This window comes from Sus scrofa, chromosome 18 (genome assembly GCF_054392235.1).
Source record: "Sus scrofa isolate SSC_HxYL_T2T_F1_AM1 chromosome 18, Sscrofa_HxYL_maternal_Yorkshire_Landrace_v2.0, whole genome shotgun sequence".
Taxonomy (NCBI): Eukaryota; Metazoa; Chordata; class Mammalia; order Artiodactyla; family Suidae; genus Sus; species Sus scrofa.
Window position 1 is genome coordinate 52373650 of NC_139400.1, and position 19867 is coordinate 52393516.

The 19867-nt window shown below is 47.3% G+C and overlaps 1 protein-coding gene and 1 long non-coding RNA gene across 2 annotated transcripts in view; one reads left to right on the forward strand and one right to left on the reverse strand.

Annotated features, from left to right (window-relative positions):
- Positions 1–19867, reverse strand: part of CHN2 (chimerin 2) — a 299981-nt gene that overhangs the window by 210557 nt on the left and 69557 nt on the right. The gene's annotated exons all lie outside the window — the stretch shown is intronic.
- On the forward strand, positions 9333–16214 carry LOC146395047 (uncharacterized). Its single transcript, XR_014834077.1, has 3 exons — positions 9333–10028; positions 10814–14200; positions 15048–16214. It is a non-coding gene; the product is annotated as an uncharacterized LOC146395047 (long non-coding RNA).

Here is a 19867-nt window from a genome sequence, read left to right on the forward strand (position 1 = left end):
GTTTTTAACTAGCAAAGACTATTCCACACCTGTGGTAATAGCAATGCGTGATGCCAGTGAATACATAAAAAAGTCCATTGGCATTGTAAAGCATTATAGAAACTGAAGCTGTAGTTAAAAGCAAGGCATCTGTGTCTGTTCCAATAAGCCAATTGTCAAGAACGAATCAATAAATCACAGAATTAGTGTGGAGAACTATCTCAAGCTTTCCAAGATCAAAGAATGGATAGTGAAATATTAACTTGATGTCCTTTTAACTTTCTTTTCTCAATATTTATTAGTGTTTGACCTCCCTTGAAAGGAGTGTTCCATTATCAGCTCTTTTGATAAATGGATGGAGAAGTTGCTTAAAGCACTCCATCCTCACTAAGTATTTTCTGTTCTTCAGTGAAACACTCTTAGTCTGCATGTTACAGTAACTCGCCATAGCATATCAAAAACAGGCATCTCCATGCAACACAGAAAAGAACCAGGAAGACTCTGCCCTTTCTCTTCCTCCTCCGCCACCCATAACTACAGTTATAGATATTCTTACAGATAGAGTTGGGGGCCCACAAATTTGCGTGGCAAGGTAAAAATGTCATTATAAAATATGTCCACTGCTGGTCATTCACAAGGCCTATGTGAAACATATTTCATCTAATATTGAGCACTTGAAACAACCAAAATATATGAGGATCCCAGTCCTTCCCTTCACATTTATAATAGGAAATAATATCCCCCAGAGAGTTAAGGGCAAAAATCCCTTTCTCCTCTCCCCTTATCTTGGGTCTGGTTTGAGAAGCATCAACTGCAGACTTTTGTCACCCAGATGTTCTGTGACATGCTAAGCAGCATAGAGATGGAGGCCTAAAGAATCACGGTGCGTTCTGACAAACAGTTAGACTTTTCGAATTTAATACTCAAGAAACAATTAAAGATGCATAAACATTTCACCGCAAGGAGGTTCATGATCACCACGCGGTTTATTAGAAAGAACAACTACGCCGACCGAAGTATCTAACAATAGGAGCCTGGTTACAAAAAAACTAGTACCACCCATGCAATTGAACTCTCAGAGCCATTAAAAATGATTTCAGGTACTTAAAGAGGTGGAACTACGTTTATGATGGATTTTAAATTAAAATGAAGATGGTCTGACCACACTTTTGTTAAAAGAAAATACATATTTACATGCACACATGGACATGGAAGGAGATTCGAAGCAAAAAGAGGAAAAGAGTTTTGTGACTATTTCCAAATGTAGGACTTTCAGGGAGGCTGTCTTTTTTGCTCATCTATTCTTGGTTCTCATTTCTCCCTAAGTATCCTCTTATTACTTGCGTCATTAGAAAACTGTCAGTGATAGTGACTAAACATTTCCCACGGTGGCACTCAGGTCTCACAAGAAGACGGCTGGCCAAAGGCACCCCTGTGGCTCCTGACCTTGCTTGCTTTCTAGACATGTGGTTATGTGAGTGCGTAAGCCCCAGCGTGGCCCAGAGATGGCCTTCTTCCAAGGGTCTGTGACGATCTGCTCTGTGATCAGGCCCGCTGTAGTCTTCAGGCCTCAAATGCAAGGAAATGGGAAGAGCAGCAGAGATTCAAATGCCCACAGAGCCACAAAGAACAAGGCTTTAACCATAAGCTTCAAGTGGGATGTGTCATAGTGTTGGCTGCCTTTGCACCAAAGCAACAGGGATTGCCCAGCAACAAAATGCAGCCAGAGCTGTCTATGGGTGAGAGAGGGTAGGAAGCATATCTAGAGACAAGCAAAGCTCCAGAAAGAGACCAAGAACCCGACACATATTTGGTCAAATGGGCCTTGTATTACAAAACAGCACAGCACGGTTAGGGAAATTCCAGCTAATGTCAGGAACCAGATATAAGGCCCAAACACTTTCCAAAGAGTCCTTTAAATTAAGAATGAAGTCTCTAAAGAACTAAATTCTGATACCTTGAACTTCAAACAAACTGCTTTAAAAGCAACACCAAAAACATCAAACGGAAAGTGAATTAAGGGCCCGCTCCATGTGTAAGAGCTTTTGCTCAAGACAAAGTCAATTACTTGTTCTGAGATGAGATACAGGTTTGTTTGCATCTGCTGATAGGCTCGTCCCGATAAATGAGAATGACAGATCTAAGGGGAGAAAGAAGCTTCAGCTCTCTTTCTCAGTCACACTCCAGACCAAACCTCTGGGTAAATGCATGGGGGGGGGGGAGCTATGCTTTGCAAAGCCAAACAGGGTCACATCTAAGGAAAGCCAAACCCAGGGGTGACTTTGGGTGACTTTTATCTTCTGTGCCACCTATTTGAATACAGAAAGCGTGAGGGCACATTTGCCTCTGGAAAGAGTGAGCTTTTCCCCTTAGGATAGTGTGTATTCCAAGGAAGTATTTTCTCTCTGCCATCGCCCTCTGTTCAGTTCTAGAATGTGCTCTTATCCGGTTTTGGCCGATTTTTTAGTTCTGAGCAGAGGGCACGAGCATGTGTGCCTTGCTGTTCCGTCGGCGCACTCAGGCCTCCGCTCAGTCCTGCTGGCCTTTGTGCGGCTGCCAGCCTCCCCTCGTGGAGACATCTGTTGCCTTGCCTAAGCGGAGAAGCCTCCAAAGCACGTGGCTGGGCCAGGCGGCATCAGAGAGTGCCACCTCCAACAAGAGGCGTCTGTCCACCTCGCCTCTCCGCTGCCACTTCCTCCTCTAGCCCGGGTCTCAACAAGTGGCCGAGCCTCGCACAAGCTGTCAGGGACAGATGCTATGTGAAAAGAGGAAATTGCACTCAAAGATGCTACAGCTTTTTTAATTAAGTCCAACCGCAAAGCCAAAGAGTGAGCCATGAAATGAATACTTCCTTGCAAATAAGCACCGCATCTCAAGAACAAAGGCATCGGTTGGAGCGAGCAGGCAACTTAGGAGCCTCCTCAAATGTCATTGTTCCTCCTTCCACACCCCCGATATTTTCCCTTCTGCAGGGGGAAATGCATTCTGTGCTCGTCCATCGGTAGCCTGAGCTTTCCTTTGTGGTTTCTTTCCTTCCTCTGCTGTCGCTGGGCTAGTTGAGGTGGCAGGAGCCAGTGTGTCCACACAGCCAAATGCTCGCATCCACGCATCACTCACCTCCTCGCTCCACAACTCCTGCCCCCCTCCCGCCCCCGCCGAGTGCCCAGGACCCGTCAGGCCTGGCTTTACAGTCTCAGAAAAAGGGAAGAATGGCACGGTTCTGGCTTCCCTCTTCCCAGCTCCCTGAGCGCATTCCAGTCATTTGCTTGGTCTCCGTGTCTTTGTCTCCCTTTTCTCTAGTTTACTATTTGTTTGCTGGTCTGGTTCCTTATTGGTCTTCTCTGCGTGCTGCCTGTGAATTAAAGCTGACGAGAGGCCCAGGGCCTCTGCGGCACTCCTCAGCCTAAATGGCCAAGATCTTTGTTGATGACTGAGGACAGGTGGGGACCCAGGGAGACGACCGCAGAGATTTTTAGAAAGAAGAAATTAGGGAAACAACATGAGATGAAACCAAACCCCTCGGATGCATACGGATAAACCTTAAAATATGTATTACAAATTCTAAGGTAATCACAAAATACAGATGGCTCTCACTAAGATTCATTATTTTTCTCATCATGCCAACCAGGCAGAAAATTAGACCTATTCTTTAAGATGCTTAAGAAAGTTTTCATATATTTCAAAATCAATAAGGAAGGAACCTCAGGTATCCCCTTGTCTGCTTTACAGGCCAGGAAGCCAAGAATGACCTGACCAAGACCACACAGCCAGGTAGTTGCTGAGGCCAAGACAGATTCCCAAGGTTTCTGAATTTTTCCTCATTCCCTCCCTCCCTCCCACAGCCCCAGCCTCTTCCCCATTCAGCATGTGCTGTTACATCAACCTTTAAAAATACGTCATGAATTAGGGGGAGTTCCCATCGTGGCTCAGCTGGTTCCATTCTTTGAGAGTCTCCCCTTCTGGAAGCAGGGAGCTGAAACAGCTTGGGCCTCAAAACCTGACAATCCCAAGTTGGGGATCCAGTAAAAAAGACCAAGAGTGTTTATTCCAGAAGTCCCAGGAAAGGTCTCCCTGCATCTCACTGACTTGAGCTAAACATGGGAGGAGGCTAATGCTCTGATTGGATCGCTTAGCCCCATGGAGCAGAACGTGGAGTCGACTCTCCCAGAAACATCTGGACAGAAAGCAGAGGAGGGGCGTAGACCTCTTCCTCCAGAGAGAAGGCAGTGGTCATCAGAGACGGTGACAGAAACGACAGAAACGCTGGGGTGGTAAAAACAGCAGGTGAGCATCACGTTGTAACATTTCATCACTGTAATTAACATACGGCCTTTTCAATTCTCTGATAGACGTTCTTGGGCTTCAGGTACCAGAGGTCATCTATGTGACCTGTGGCAACTTTCATTTGTAAAGGAGGTCAGTAGATGGAAAAAAATGAACCCAGACGGGAGAGTCATGATTAATTTCATAATCAGGGACTACCTGTACCAAGCCCCTTCATAGACAGTTTTATGATTCCTCCATGAACTGTGAAATCAGAGATTCTTCACTTCAAGGTGGATGTTGCCGCTCTTCCACTCTAAGATCCCACATGGAGCAGAGGCCATTCCCAGTGCTGCCAAGGACCACTGCCAAGGACTTTACCAGGCTGGTCTGTTTCTCACCGTGCCCTGCTTTCATGTAAGGCAGGGCTGATAGAGAAAGGGCATAAGAAAGGGTGATGCTGCAGAAGACACCTACACCGACCTCCATCCTGTGGGAACCGCAAGACCACACTCATCTCATCATTCATCTTCCTCATCACCCCATCTCTACCTGCAGATCTTGCCTCTAACGGTACACCTCTCAGCTTGTCCTGATCTTCATACCAGAGCCTCAACCCTACTTCTTACAATTAAACACTTAGGATGAGCTCCTCCTCTGAAATAAAGATGCACTATTAACTTTTAAATAGTCTTTACCTGTTCCCACACGAGTCTGAGCCGACACAAAGAAGATGAGAGGACAGAGCTGTGTGAGGAAGTGTTCTTTATCTAAGAAGGACCAAACTACAGACGGAGGGATATGATGCACCACCTGGAAAAGATGCTACAGAGAGTTTTCGAGGGCTCACTAAGAGCTATTGTGACCTCCTGGCTTGGGAGGTCTGAGAACTACACTCAGCATCCTGTACCTGGACTCCTGGAAGTATTTCATTACATTTCTGTGGGTACCTTTATGAGCTGGACGACTTCCAGTAGGTGATACAATTAGTTGGATTGGTAACTGTTTGGAAGACCCAAACACTGGGAGCCCATCGATGTGATGCCAAAAATCTTTCAATAACCCCAATGAGGGTATTTATGGTATACTGATCAAATTGAGAGTTGAGGTGATTGCTGATGAGAAGAAGAGCAATATTGTGGGATGATCCAAACAGGATCAAGCAAGATATACACCAGATGCCTGATGAGACAGAATAGCTAATGAAATGTAAGTCTGTGTTTGGCTTAAAATAAACACACACGAGTCCATTGTTGTGGAGACACACCTAAGCAGCCCCTACACGTGTGAAAAGGGAGTTTTGGTTGACTCTACATATGGTATGAGTCAAACCTGCATTGTGGTTGCCTAGAGGCTAATGTGGTCTAATGATGCATTGATGGAGAGAGTATCTTACTGTGGCTTGTGTGAGGCTTGCTGTAGTCCCCATGAAGCAGACCATACCAGGAGTTCTGTGCTTGGCTTTCGACCTTCCTCCAAGATAGAAGAAAAGGTTCAAAGAAAAGTGACCATGAGCCTGAAGGTACTGGAAATGCCTAGAAAGGAGTGGAGACATTTTGCCTGGAAAACAGAAGGCTCATGTGAAACCAGAGAGCTGTCTTTCATGATATGGTCATAGCTGCCTTGAGACAGAGCGATCTGTTTGTTCTGAGCATCACCTGTCGTGGCACCTGGACCAAAGGTGGGATTTACAGAATAGGTTTTAATATGACAGAAAGAAAGTTTTCCAAAGGAATGGTCCCCAGATGGAAAGAGGTTAGAGAGGCAGTGAAACAGAAGTCAGCAGATGACAAGGATGTGGTGGAGGGAAATACAAGGATCAGATAGGTTGCGGGACAAGACCAGTGGTTCTCAAACTGGGTGCCCCAGAGGTGCCTCAAGGAGAAATAGTTAGAAGCAGCCAATGAGTGAGGCTCCATAATGACGCAGTTTCCTCCTCCCACACCCCATTTTAAGCAGAGCAGCTCCCCTGACCTGTTCACACACTGGGCTTCTGCTATGAAGGAAAGACTGTATTAAGCCATGGGACTGGATGATCTCAAAGGTCCCTGCTCAACTCTGAAGTTCTAGGAATCAGTGATTTTTGAGATATGACTTCTCCTAAGAGAAGTGGGGAAACTAGACTAGAGCAGTGGGGAAACAGGTAAGCTCTACCGCCAGAATCATGCAATTCAAATCCCAGTGTGTTCGTTTCCTATTGTTGCGTAACAAATTAACACCAGCTCGGTGCTTCAAACAACATGCCGTCACCAGCTCACAGGCCCTGCAGGACAGAAGTCCAGGCAGGGCTTAACGGGGTCCTCTGCTCAAGGTCTTGCAAGACTGAAACCAAGGTGTCAGCTGGACTGCATTCCTTCCTTGAGCTCAGGGTCCTCTTCCAAAGTGGCAGAAGTCAAGTCCCTGAGGCTGATGGCTGAGGTCCTGTTTTCTTGCTAGCTGTAAGCCATGGATCTTTGTAACTCCTAAGGTCACTGTCTGGTTCTTGCCACGTGACTCTATGGGTTTTCACAACAAGACTACGTGCCTCTTCGAGGTCATCAGAAGACTATGGCTTTAATTCTCTCTCTTCAAAAAGAGCCTGGACCCGCTTATCAAGGGTGTGCCTGATTAGGTCAGGCCCACCCTGCAAAACCAAGAGTCCTCTTGACTAATTCAGCATCAACTCATGAAGGAATTTACCTAAATCTTCAAAAATCCCTTCCTCCTTGCTATATAATGTCGCCTATTCCAGACAGTGAAATCCCGTCATCTGTCATCTTTACAAATCCTGTCCACACCGAAGGCACGAGGATTCTCCGGGGTGTGTGCCCTTTGGGGTGGAAACCTTGCAGGGTGTCACAGAAATCTGCCGATCACAGGCAGCTCTTCCACTTGTAGCTTCTGACCCGGGGCGAGCCCCTCAGCCTCTCTCTATAACTCCGTCTAGAAAGTGGGGATAATGAGTCCTCAAGGGGTGGCTAGGAGGGTTAAATGAGTTCATGCATAAAGCACTTAGAACAGTAACCTGGCAGCCAGCTTCACCCAAGGAAAGTGAAAAAGTATTTTGTGCATTTGATCCATGCTATCCTTAGGAATGACTCAACAGACCACGTCCTGTGGTCAATGTGTTCTCAGGCAGGAGCAGCTAAAGTGGGTCAGATCCGCAGCTTCATGGTGAGGTAGCTTCTGTTTTCTCTCCTACGGGCCAGCTTCCCTCTTTGCTGCCACTTCCACTATTTGGCTTCAATTTCCTCTGCCACTTGGAGGGTCCACCACCTGCCGTTATTCTTTCTCCTCTCTCTGTGTGTGGGTTTTTTCCTTCTGTCTTTTTCTTCTTTCTCTGTTGCTTCTCTCATTATTCTCACTTTTTACACCGGCACAGTTTGCTATTATTAGCCCAGAAAATAACGTGATGTCTTTTCCTCAGATAAGCTCACCTTCTGCCATGTGATCCTTTTTGTAGGTACTTACGACTCATCAGCTCCTAAAAATACCTTTTCGTGTTGGCTATTGTTTCAGATTTCTCAAGTTATTCACTTTTTTTCTTATTTTCTCTTTAGGTTACATTTTCTCCCTTTACCAAACAGGTGAATCAGAAAATAATGTTTCACTTTTCCAAACAATTTCAACATCAAAATTTCCTTTTAATAGAATCCCCCCCAATACAGTTAAACCATTGTTCATTTTATAACAATTCATTTTCAAAAATCAGTTTCAGGAACTCTATTGCACTAAGGGAATCAGCCCTGGTTGGCAACCAGTTTGCCAATGAAAACAGTAATGAGAGGCTAGCGAAGGGAAGAGGCAAAGCAATTTCAGTTTGCTGAAGTCCATGCAAACAGCCAACACGGCTGTGACTGTCAGCTGTCTTTCAAAATACAATACAGTGCAGCCCTGTGCCATGTACATAGCGGGTACTCAGTAGACATTTCTTGAGTTGAATGGAGGAGAAAATCAGGACGAAACTACCCTGGATCCACTAAATCAATGCCCTTTCTTCTCCCTAATACCTAACTCCAGTGAGAAAGAGAGTTTTCAAAACAAACAGGAGAACCAGTAGTAATGAGCATAGTTGACACAGCCGGCTTGTATGGACAAATGAGTCGACACGCTATATCAGCTATATCCTTGGTGCTCACTGAAAAGCAGCTGAGATCAGAGCTCCCATTCTGACCTGTTCCAGCCTGCCGCCGAGAGTCAAGGCAGCTCTCTCCTAGCTGATGAGAAAGGAAGGCAGGAGCGCGTCCGCAGCATCGCTACCACCCCCACCACTCCAGTGCCGGCAGCAGAAGCTGTCAGCTGGCATCCTTCTGATGTTCAACACACTCAGGCAGAGCATGGGATGTCTCCTGGGAGCCGATGCCCAGGGAGCAGCCCTGGCCCCAAAGCCACCTGCACTTCAGGGATTAGGAAGCAGAGGCACCCCTCCCCCATATCAAAACACCCCACTGATAAATATCTTTTAGAGTCAACAGCTGGACAGGGCTCTAAGGGGTCACCCCGTTACACGTCACCATCACTTTTCACGGTGTTAACAGCAGGTCAAAGAGCTACCGTTGTAGGCAGGGAGAGGGAGGAGGACCCTGTAACAGTGTAGACCCTTTCTCAGTTCACAGAGCTGCTTAAGCACATTACTTCATAGGATCGTCATAACTGTGGGAGATCTTGCTGATACGAGTGTGACTTGGTAAAACCGTGATAGAGAGAACTTTGCACATCATCGTCAAAATTTCAACTATGCATCCTCTTTGATGTAGCAATCCCATTCCTAGGGATTTATCCTCTAGATATACTTGCACGTATGGAACTGATATGGCATTGTTTACAACAGCAGAGTACTGGACACAACCTAACTGCCCATAAATTGGGCTACATAATGGATATATTTTTGTTACATGAAAAGGCAAGGTGAAGAATAGCGAAAAGCATGCTAGGCTTTTCACAAGAAAGAGAGAGAGCGGGAGGGAGGGAGGAAGTAAAGAGAAAGTAGGAAAGAAAGAAGGAAAGGAAGGAAGGGAAAGGAAGGAATTAAGAAAGGCACACATATGTGCAGACATGCACAGTGTGATAGGTTGTACAGAGTGTAAGGGCACACAAGCAAATAGCAACACTGGTGTTTTTTGGGAAGAGGAGTTGAGGATTGGGGACAGCGTGGAAAGGAGACTCACTATTTTTACCTTTTCGTGAATTTTGTACCATCTAAATATACTGCTTATTCAAAATATAAAAACTTTTAAAGCGTATTACATTAGACACCGTGTGTAAGGATGTTCTAACGTGTTTTAAACGATAAACTCTACACATGCCTTAGTTATTGCTCTGGCTCTTATCATCCACTGTTTTTTCTTTTTTTCTTTTTCTTTTTTTTTTAAAGATACTGAGGAAGGTAAGCAACTTGCCCACAAACACACAACTCAAAACGACAGGTCGTTTTCATGCAAAACCTGTTTCCAAGTTTCTTGCTAAAGGTCTGTCTTCTCGGCTAAGCTATAAACAACAGAGCCTAGGAACCTCATTTACACCCAGTGCCCAGTGGCCTGCCTTGTACTTAGTAGAATATTTGTTCAGTTAATTAAGAAACAAATGAATGGAGTCATATTCTAAATGGTAGGAGTTTGGGCAAGGTTCCAGGGTCTTTTAAACACCCTCAAGTTCATTGAATGGAACATCTTATTTCAGTCCCAGGTGTAAAGAGGTCCCCATGCTCTTGTCAACACTGCCCATTCTGGAGTTCCCGTCGTGGCGCAGTGGTTAACGAATCCGACTAGGAACCATGAGGTTGCGGGTTCGGTCCCTGCCCTTGCTCAGTGGGTTAACGATCCGGCGTTGCCGTGAGCTGTGGTGTAGGTTGCAGACGCGGCTCGGATCCCGCGTTGCTGTGGCTCTGGCGTAGGCCGGTGGCTACAGCTCCGATTCGACCCTTAGCCTGGGAACCTCCATATGCCGCGGGAGCGGCCCAAGAAATAGCAACAACAACAACAACAACAACAACAAAAGACAAAAAAAAAAAAAAAAAACTGCCCATTCAGAAGTGATCCAGAAAGTGGGTCTCTCTGCTGGCACGTCCTCTGGTCACTTCCTTCAAAGCTGGTGTTCCCTGGGGTTCTGCTGGAGACCTGTCCTGGTCTCTTCTCATGCGGTCCCATCTTTCCCTTCCCTTCTTTTCTGGCTCACGTGCTCTGGATCACTCATTCATGGCCATGGACTGAATCACTGCCTATGCCTCATGTTTATCCCTGGTCCTTCTCTTGCATTCCAGCCCAGGTGACCCACACGGGAAACTATATGCTCCTCAGACTCCTCAGACTCAACAGGACCCAAACCCAACTCCTTAGCTTTCCCACCCCTCTCGAACACAACTCTCTTTTCTCTATTTTTTATCATAAAGAAGCCCTCATTTGTCTTCAGCATCCGATTGCATCTGTCTCCTGATCACAATCACCCTTATGGAGGCTCCCAAGCTAGGGGTCCAATCGGAGCTGTGGCTGCCGGTCTACACCACAGCCACGGCAACACGGGATCTGAGCCGCATCTGTGACCTACACCACAGCTCATGGTAACACCGGATCCTTAACCCACTGAGCAAGGTCAGAGATTGAACCTGTGTCCTCATGGATACTAGTCAAGTTCATTAACCGCTACGCCACGATGAGAACTCCCTGGCTTCCACATTTTTAGTTGAGAATCTCTTTAGTTTTACAACTGCCTCCTAATGGGGCCCCTGCTTCTTTCCTTACCCACAACCCCAATTCAGGATCCCCACTGCTACCAGAAACTCCTTCTCAAACCGAAACTGGGTCACATTATTCCTCTCTTTAAAAGTCTTGTATCGGCCCAGACCACCCACTAAAGTCGGAACTGCCAGACTGGTTTACACATGTCTTTGCCCCTTTCCAGCCTCGGCTCCCACCATCCTGCAGGAACCACACGCTCCAGTCCCACAACCACATCCCACGCCTGCCTGGACATGCATGCTGGGCCCTCTCCCAGAAATGCCTTTCCTCCTGTTCCTGGTAGAGAACTTTATTCAAACAACTCACCTCTTCCCCCGCCCCCGGAAGAATCCCTTGTAACCTCAGGTTTCCCCTCCAGCCTTCTCACCGTCAGAGCTGTGCACGTGCCTGTCCTATGGCCTCCTGACATGGTTATACGGTTATTGGTTTATGGGATATTTCTCTCTCATGAGGGGTGGAAGCCTCATTTTGTACCCCTCCACCCCAGAACAAATTAAGGTCTCAAATGTTTGTGGAACAGATGCATTTCGATGTCTAAACAACTAACTTACAAAGAGCCTTTGCGTACATGACCAGTTACTATCTTACTTGTCACCTACATTAAGAGTTTCCTTTCATCTGGCATGTCTGGGTCGTCTCTACACCTCATTCCCAAGGACAGCTGATAAATGAGGGTAGATAAAGAAGGCATGCTCTTTTCAGGGGGTGGGGGCGTAAGTCCCTTTGCCACAGGCAAGTCTACAGCTTTGTTTTCTAGTCTTGTGACTTCGCAAATAATCACAACTCACAATTTCAGGGAATATATATTAATATTCCATGAAAGAAAATTAATTGATAGACTGGATTCCTCAGGCAAAAAAGGATGCTATTATCCAAGCTACAAGCACAGGGCAGACATGGAAGGTCATTTGGAAAGAGAAGGGAGTGGGGCTCTGGGTGGTGGCGGGGAGGCGTGGGGGGGGGGACAGACCTCCCTGGAGATGGCTCTGGAAGGAGATGGGGGTGGGGGCACAGGCAGAAAGGGAAGCATGCTCAGAGATGCAGTCCTCCCGGCACACAGGTTGCAGCCTCGAGGGTCCCGCTCACCCTCCCAATTACGGAAGCCCTGGGGGCCTGGGGCAGAGACATTAACCCCTTTGGGGGAAGGGCTAACAAGGCAGAAAGGACCCCTGCCAAACAGGGGATGGTCCACTGCCGGACTTCAGACCCGGGGAGCAGCGGTCCTTGACAAAAGAGACGGATCGTAGAAATTAGGTCCACACCACCAAGCCTGTAGGAGGGTAATGAACTGAAGGATTTGGGGGCACCCAGGGGGACAGGTACCACGTCACAGACACCTGACCCACAGATGCAAGAGGAATTCTAATCTCACTGGTGATGGATGGAATCTACTAACCAACGGCCTGATTGGATCAAGCGTTGGCAAACGGTGGCTCATGGACCACTTCCGGCAGCCACCTGTTTTTGTAAATAAAGTTTTACTGGAACACGGCCATGTTCATTTGCTCATGTGTTGTCTATGGCTGCTTGTTGCTCTATGAAAGCAGAGTTGAGTAATTGTGACAGAGACCATATGGCTATGCAAGGCCTCAAATATGTCCTATCTGGCCCTTTGGAAAAAACAAACAAACAAAAAAGACTTGCCATCTTTTGATCCAGAAAATGACCAGGCTGGACCTTAGACCAACTGAAGTCGGAATCTGGCGGCAAGACCCCGGCACAACAGCTGTTTAAAGCCTCCTGGGTGATTTCAGTGCACAACCGAGGTTGCAAACCACCATTCTGCCTGATACAGCAACTCTGAGACAGCTGAACACGTCACAGAATAGGATTCCATCTCAGCTGAATAAGTCACAGGGTCACAGGGACAAGAGGTTCAGAGTTTGAACTCTGGGGAAAGAAAGGCCTAATTTGCATGCTCACTCTGCCAAGTATCAGCGATCTAACGTAGGCAGCTCGACCCCTCAGCACCTCAGTTTCTGCACCTATGAAATGGGCACAACGACAACACCTACCTCGCAGGGAGGATTAAAGGAGAGAAGGCTGCAGACCTTTAGCATCATGCCCGGCATATGACTGGATAGAAGGTAGGTAAAAATAGAGGATAGGCAAAAGTTGGGCTGGAAGGCTGACCTATCCTGGCTTAGGGCAGTGGGAGGAGCTGAGAAATTCTCAGGGCTGCCACGTGTGGTACCCACAGAGACACAGTCATGTCAGGGAATGAGCAACGTTTTGAAGACGCTGCTGGGAAAGCCCTGTGATGAGTCATGACCCGGCCTGTGCTGGGGGTGTGGTCCAGGAGAGCTCAAGAGGTGCCCACGGTTAAACTCCACCCCCTTCTCCCCTGCTCCCAGGGCTCCCCGCGTTGGGCCCTGGCTCATATTCTGAGTACCAACAGTTTATCTCCCTGCAAGACCCTGGGAGCTCCGGGGGAATGCTCTTTAGAGACCTTGACGCCAAAACCTGAATCTTGCTGCTTGGACCGCACACTGGGGCTGTGGTGCATTTGCGGGTGCCTGATACCTGCCCACCTTTGCCCTGCCTCTGTGCGACTCTGGGTTTGGCCTCGGTCTGCCAAACTCATAGCCAGGGAACATAGGAGGACTCTGGCCCACTTTACACAGAGGACTTCTCTTTGGGGCAGATTCTCTGGCCCCTAGAGATGCTCCAACAATATCTGTCCTCTGCCATTCAATTAACAAGTCAAGGGCAGGCGTGCTGCACAATCGTTGGGGCTGCTGCTCAGCTAATGACCTACATGGGGCAGCGAGAGTGGTCCTGCATTTCCCAGAAAGAGCTGAGTCTTGCTCAGAGTTAGTAACCTCTCTCATCTGGAGTAAAGATAAGATGCTCCTCAAAGGCACAATCAGAGGGGTCTTGGGAGCCCTGGCAGGGTAAGACCCAACAACTCAGGAAAGTGTAAACCACGACCTTCACCAGCCGAGCTGGTGGCCTGACTGTTTGTAGTCAGCCATCTCTTCCTGAATGTTGGTGAAAGGCTTGGGATAGAACAGAATCAAGCTGAGTGGCCAGTTTCAGAAAAGCTGGCCGATACCATCCTGGATGTAATACTTGCTTAAGGAAGGGTGGCACCATTCCATGCCCCTACCCATGGGGCCCTGTCCCCAAAACAGACATCGCATATGAGGATCTAAAATAGCTGGGGGGGAGTTCCCATCGTGGTGCAGTGGTTAACGAATCCGACTAGGAACCATGAGGTTGCGGGTTCGGTCCCTGCTTGCTCAGTGGGTTAATGATCCGGCGTTGCCTTGAGCTGTGGTGTAGGTTGCAGACGCGGCTTGGATCCTGTTGCTGTGGCTCTGGCGTAGGCTGGCGGCTACAGCTCCGATTCGACCCCTAGAGCCTGGGAACCTCCATATGCTGCAGGAGCGGCCCAAGAAATGGCAAAAAGACAAAAAAAAATTTTTAAAAAATAAAATAAAATAGCTGGGGGTCAAGCCATGGTTAAGGGACAGCCCCTCAACACAACTGGAAAGTCCAAAAACCAGCCAATGGGAAGGCCTAATTATAATGGTAACGATGATACGAATGGCTTCCACTTATTGGTGGCTTACAAAGGCGATTTATTCAATACACAATTTTAACACACAATTTATTTATTCTTTACAACCATCCTATGAAGACTTGGAGAGTTAAGTGCTGGCATAGCCACATAACTTTTAAAGTGGCTGCACTAAGATTTGAATTCAAGTCTCCCTGACATGAAAGTTCCCACTCTATGTTACTAATTTAAACAGCCTCCCCAGAAAGAGTTAGTTATGCCTCTGACATGATATAATCTTGCTCCATCAAATAGCTTTGGACTGAGACAGGGTTAAAAAAAAAAAAAAAAAACAACAACAACAAAAAAAAAACTATGCCTTATGGGAGGACCTCTGGCCCCTTTGAGAAAGGGGCTGTATCTCTCTGCTCTGGAAGATCCTACCTCATGACGGGGGCTCCCTTCTGACTTTTTTCTTGACTCAAAGGATCCCTTCAGAAACTGCTTGTGGGAGTTTTCATTGTGGCTCAGTGGAAACAAATCCGACTCGTATCCGTGAGGATTTGGGTTCGATCCCTGGCCTCGCTCAGTGGGTTAAGGATCTGGCATTGTTGTGAGCTGTGGTGTAGGTCACAGACGCAGCTCAGATCCTGCATGGCTGTGGTTGTGGCACAGACCAGCAGCTACAGCTCTGATTCAACCCCTAACCTGGGAACTTCCATATGCTGCACCTGCAGCCCTAAAAAGCAAAAAAGAAAAAAAAAAAGAAAGAAACTGCTTGTGGATTTCTTTTCCAGACCTGTCATTAGGCCGTCCCACTCAGCTGCTCCTTGAAGCGCTCTTCAGAGACTTGCAGCCCATCTCCCCTGTCCCAAGAATCGATTCTTGGCTCCATCTCTGGGTGATGTCTGGTCAGCGATTCACTCATGTAAGAAGCAGCCAGCTCCTCTCCCCGTGTAGTTCTGATAGAGCGTCATATCTTTTATCTAAAGAGAACAAAAGCCCTAACTCTCTCACCAGCAGAGCACGATGCGGTGGCCTGCAGAGCTCGAACCAGGACGTACCCCCGACCACCTCCTGGCCCTGCAGCCCTGCTCCTGCACCAGTGAAGGTGCCCACTAGGGACCCAGCCTACCTGGAGTCCCCCCTGGCCTGAGCGGCCCTGGGTAAGCCATCAACTTCACCTTCCTCATCTGCAAACTGGGAAAAATAACAACACCCCTTTCAAGGAGCTCAAGTGAGACAACATATTACACGGAAAGCACTTAGCTCAGTGCTGGCACCAGATAAATACGAACTGTCATTACCGGTTGTGATTATATTGCTGCTTCTTCTCTGGTTGTTATTATATATTCACTTAATCAAAATTAACTGCCCTACTTTCAAAGCAGTGAAGAAAATCACATGTTACTGCTCAGGGTCTGGTGTCTTATACACGGAAAAACATCAGGTTCCAAAATTGACTGTTCTGTCCACTTGGCCCCCAAATAAATAGAGTAAATTCCCCCCTTTTTTTTTTTTTTTTTTTTTTGGCTTTTGAGCACCACACCTCTGGCATATGGAAGTTCTCGGGTTAGGGGTTAAATTGGAGCTGCAGCTTCTGACCTATGCCAAAGCCACAGCATCGCAGGATCAGAGCCTCATCTGTGATTTACACCACAGCTCACAGCAACACAGGATCCTTAACCCACCGAGCAAGGCCAGGGATCCAACCTGCGTCCTTATGGATACTAGTCAAATTCATTACCACTGAGCCCAACGGGAACTCCTAGAATAATTACTTTTAATGGCACTTGACAGCTTCTCTAAGACTTGAATATATGTTCTCTAACCTAACCCCTCCTGCACCAACTTGCAGAATCTACTTTGCAGGTGAGGAAACTGAGTTTCAGAGATACCAAATACTAGGACTACTACTGGTAATAATAATAAGATGACAATGACTAACATTTATTTCATGCTTTCTGTGTATTTATACACTGTTTTAAGAAGCTCCTATGTATACTATCTTTCAATTTTCAAAATCACACTATGAGATAGATGTTACTATCAAACCCATTTTACAGATGGGAAAACTGAGATACAGAGAGATGAAGGAACCCCCGAGGTGACAGGGCTGGCAGAGATATGGGAACTGGATAATTCCCTTCCCTGGTGGGTGCCTGAGTTCCACAGCTGGGTTTGCCAGAGGACAGAGAGACCAGACCCATGGGCCTTTGCTACGGTGGCACTGTTCCTATCCTGAACCTCCCTCCCACAGACACACACTGCACACACGCACACACCCTGCCCTTCCCAGTGGAGGATCTCTAACTTCTTCTGGCCATACACTCCTGTGATTGTAACTGAATCTACCGAGACCCTCCCGCTGCCAGTTTTGGAGAGACTGGAGCACTGATGCACGCGGTTCTCCCATGGGACAGAGAAAGAAGCTGAATATTTTCCTGGCCACATTAGGAATGATGTTCCTGCTTTAGGAGAACATAAAAATGTGCTTTGTTTTGTCTTTTAACAGCCTTTCTTTGATCTGCAGACTGGCCGTATCCACTGCCCTTCCCTCGAGGACTGAGTACGGGCCTGAGTGAAGCTGGATCACAGTCCTTATAAATCATCACCTTCCATCCATGCTCATCTCGCTGGTGTCACAGCTCTGTCACTGCCTTGATGGCGGGGAGCAGGGGGCGGGGGGAGGGTGGATGAAGTGAGATGAATCGGTGCTGCCCAGGAATCAGCAGATGAGTCGGTAAACTGCCCAGTTACAGGTCACTTGGAAAGCAGATTTCAGTGGCCCCAAGGCCCTGGAAACAAACCTCAGAGAGGCTTCGGAGCAGCTGCTCCTCTCCTATAAAGCTCTTAGAAACTGTAGAGAGGAAAACACGAACGTGTAGCCCAGACAAAGTGGAGCTCGTCGCACTGGACAATCACATTTTGAAAAGTACAGAAGGCAGACTGTCTCATGCGCTGGATTATCTTTTTTGCCAGTCGATGAGCAAGAACTTGGCCAGACTGCCTGATGGGACGGTCACCGTCAATCTTATTTGAGCTCGCCTCTGTGATGCTTTGTGGAAAGTTCATGGGTACTGTTCAGAGGACAAAGCTTTAAAGAGAATTCTCGCTTGGCTCACCATCACCCACTTTGTGCTAATGCAGAAAGACCCTCATGCAGGGTGGCCACATGGTAAACCCAGAGAGAGGCACCCTTCTGGGAGCTGGCACCTGGGGAAGCAGTTCCCAAAACATGGCTTGGGGAACCCCAGGGGAGTCCCTGCAAGCTTCTGGGATCTGAGAGGTCAAACCTATTCTCAGAAAACACTCAGACGTTATGGGACTTGTCCATTCCCACCTCTCTCAGGTGTACGGGAGAGTTTTCCAGAAGATACACGACATGGGATGTGACATCAGAACGGACAATTGAATCCACCATCTCTCCCTAAGCCAGCACCGCAGAGATTTGCAGCAAAGTAAAACAATGACATTATTCTCACTGATTATTTTTGGAAGACAGAGTTTTAGAAAGAAAAGAAAAGAAAAATAATTTAGGTTAATGTACATCTAGCAAATTGTTTGAAATACACTGATTAAATACTTTTTACATTTCTCAGTTTTAATTTCTAATGTGACTATCGATAGATATAACCCAAGGAAAAGCATTTGGGCCCCTCAGTTTTTCAAAGAGTGTGCCCCCAAAGCTTGAGAAGCCCTGATCTAGGACCATCTGACAACTGTTTCAGTTGGAAGCATCTTTCCTTCGCGGCTCAGCAGCCAAGCACCCGCCTGCTTCAGACTCCCCACTTTCTGGGTTCTGCATGCAGGCTGCCTCCTAATCCTTACCGTTGACTTGTCTTTGATCTGCCCATGACACGGGTCCAGGAGGGTCCCAGTTGTTCATCCTCCCTGGCAAGCCTCTCAGCTCTCAATCAGGCAGTGTCCACGTGCATATGAGGTCTGCCACTCCCGCCTGGGCTGTCAACCCACAGACGCCTGCTGGGTGGGGCTGGGCAGCCAGATGCACAGGCCCGGGTTGACAGCGGGAGGGAGCGGCACCCAGACCCAGGAGATCAGCACCCGAAGCCTGACTGCAGAGACTGGGAGGGAGCCCCAGGCCTGTGGTGAGGAGCTGGCAGACCATCCAGATCAAGGATCCCCTTCACGTGTGAGGGATGCCAAAGCCAGAGGCAGGACCACGCGCGCTGCAGACTCCAGGGATCTCAGAAGCCCTGTCTCTCTCTCTCTCTCCTGCAAATCACAGGCAAATATTCCCTTCAATCTGATTCGCCTAAAAACAACAATCACTGTGTAAAGTGCTGGCCAGGAGCAGAGCAAAGATTCATAAGAAATGCTCCCTCCCCGCCCTCCAGGGGCAGGACAAACCTTCAGTGGAGCTTCCTATTAGCAGCCAAGTGATCAGACTTGAGTTTGTAACATGCATCTCTTACCTTGCCTATTTTCTAGAAGGAATGAAAGTGCACAAGGAGATAAAAAGCAAAGCCGCTAGAGAAAGCGGAGACACAGACGTCCTAAATAATTCACAAGCCTGGATAATCAACATCTGAAAGTCAAGAACTGATTCTGTAGAAGAAGCCGCTCTCTCTTTCCTCTTTATAAATATTATTCCTTAACCTCAAATTCAATTGTTTGGCCTGGACAGAATGAACCTGATTTCCAACCAAACTAAAAACTCCCCTGTCTGACCTCGTTCTGCTCAGGTCTCCAGGCAGGGTCCCCCACGAGGCTCTTCAGAGGCATCCAGCTAAACAGCTGTCCTGCCCGGGGGATGGGCTGGGGCAGGCGGGTGTCTTAAGACATAGATGGAGGCTTGGAACATTTTTGAACTGCAAAGTGCTTTCATCTTTAAAATAGGCTTTAGACGCATAAATTCTATGTTAAAATGGGTGGCCTAATCATTACCTGTTTGTTTAACAGGGCCAGAAGCAAACAACCAGAGCGCCTGCACTAGATGCTGACAACAACCAGGGGCTCAAACTTGTCCGCTCACTGTCCAAGTCAGACAGGGACCTGCCACGGCCAAAGTCAAAATGCACTCCATTCATTAAGGCGAGGAAAGTGATGACAAGGAGAGTTGTTCGGAACGGATTTTCTGAAGCCATTTTTTTCACTTCAAACCCCCTTCTCATCCCACCTCCACGCGTCTTGTCCACACCCCCTCCCCCCAATTTTAATCACTTCTCTTTCAGCAAAGTTTTGAAGTCCTGGGTACTGCCTCACTTGAAGCAACTTCTAAGCTCTTATGAAAACTATCAAGGTCGTGTACTTCCAAAGCTCCTGCTCTATGAACATCAAAAGCCCATTAAGTAATTAATGATATTCTTTTAAGGATTAGCTGCATATAAAATATTAGAAAATCACTATTTGCATCACACACAAAAAAACTGCATCTTTTTCTCTTCAT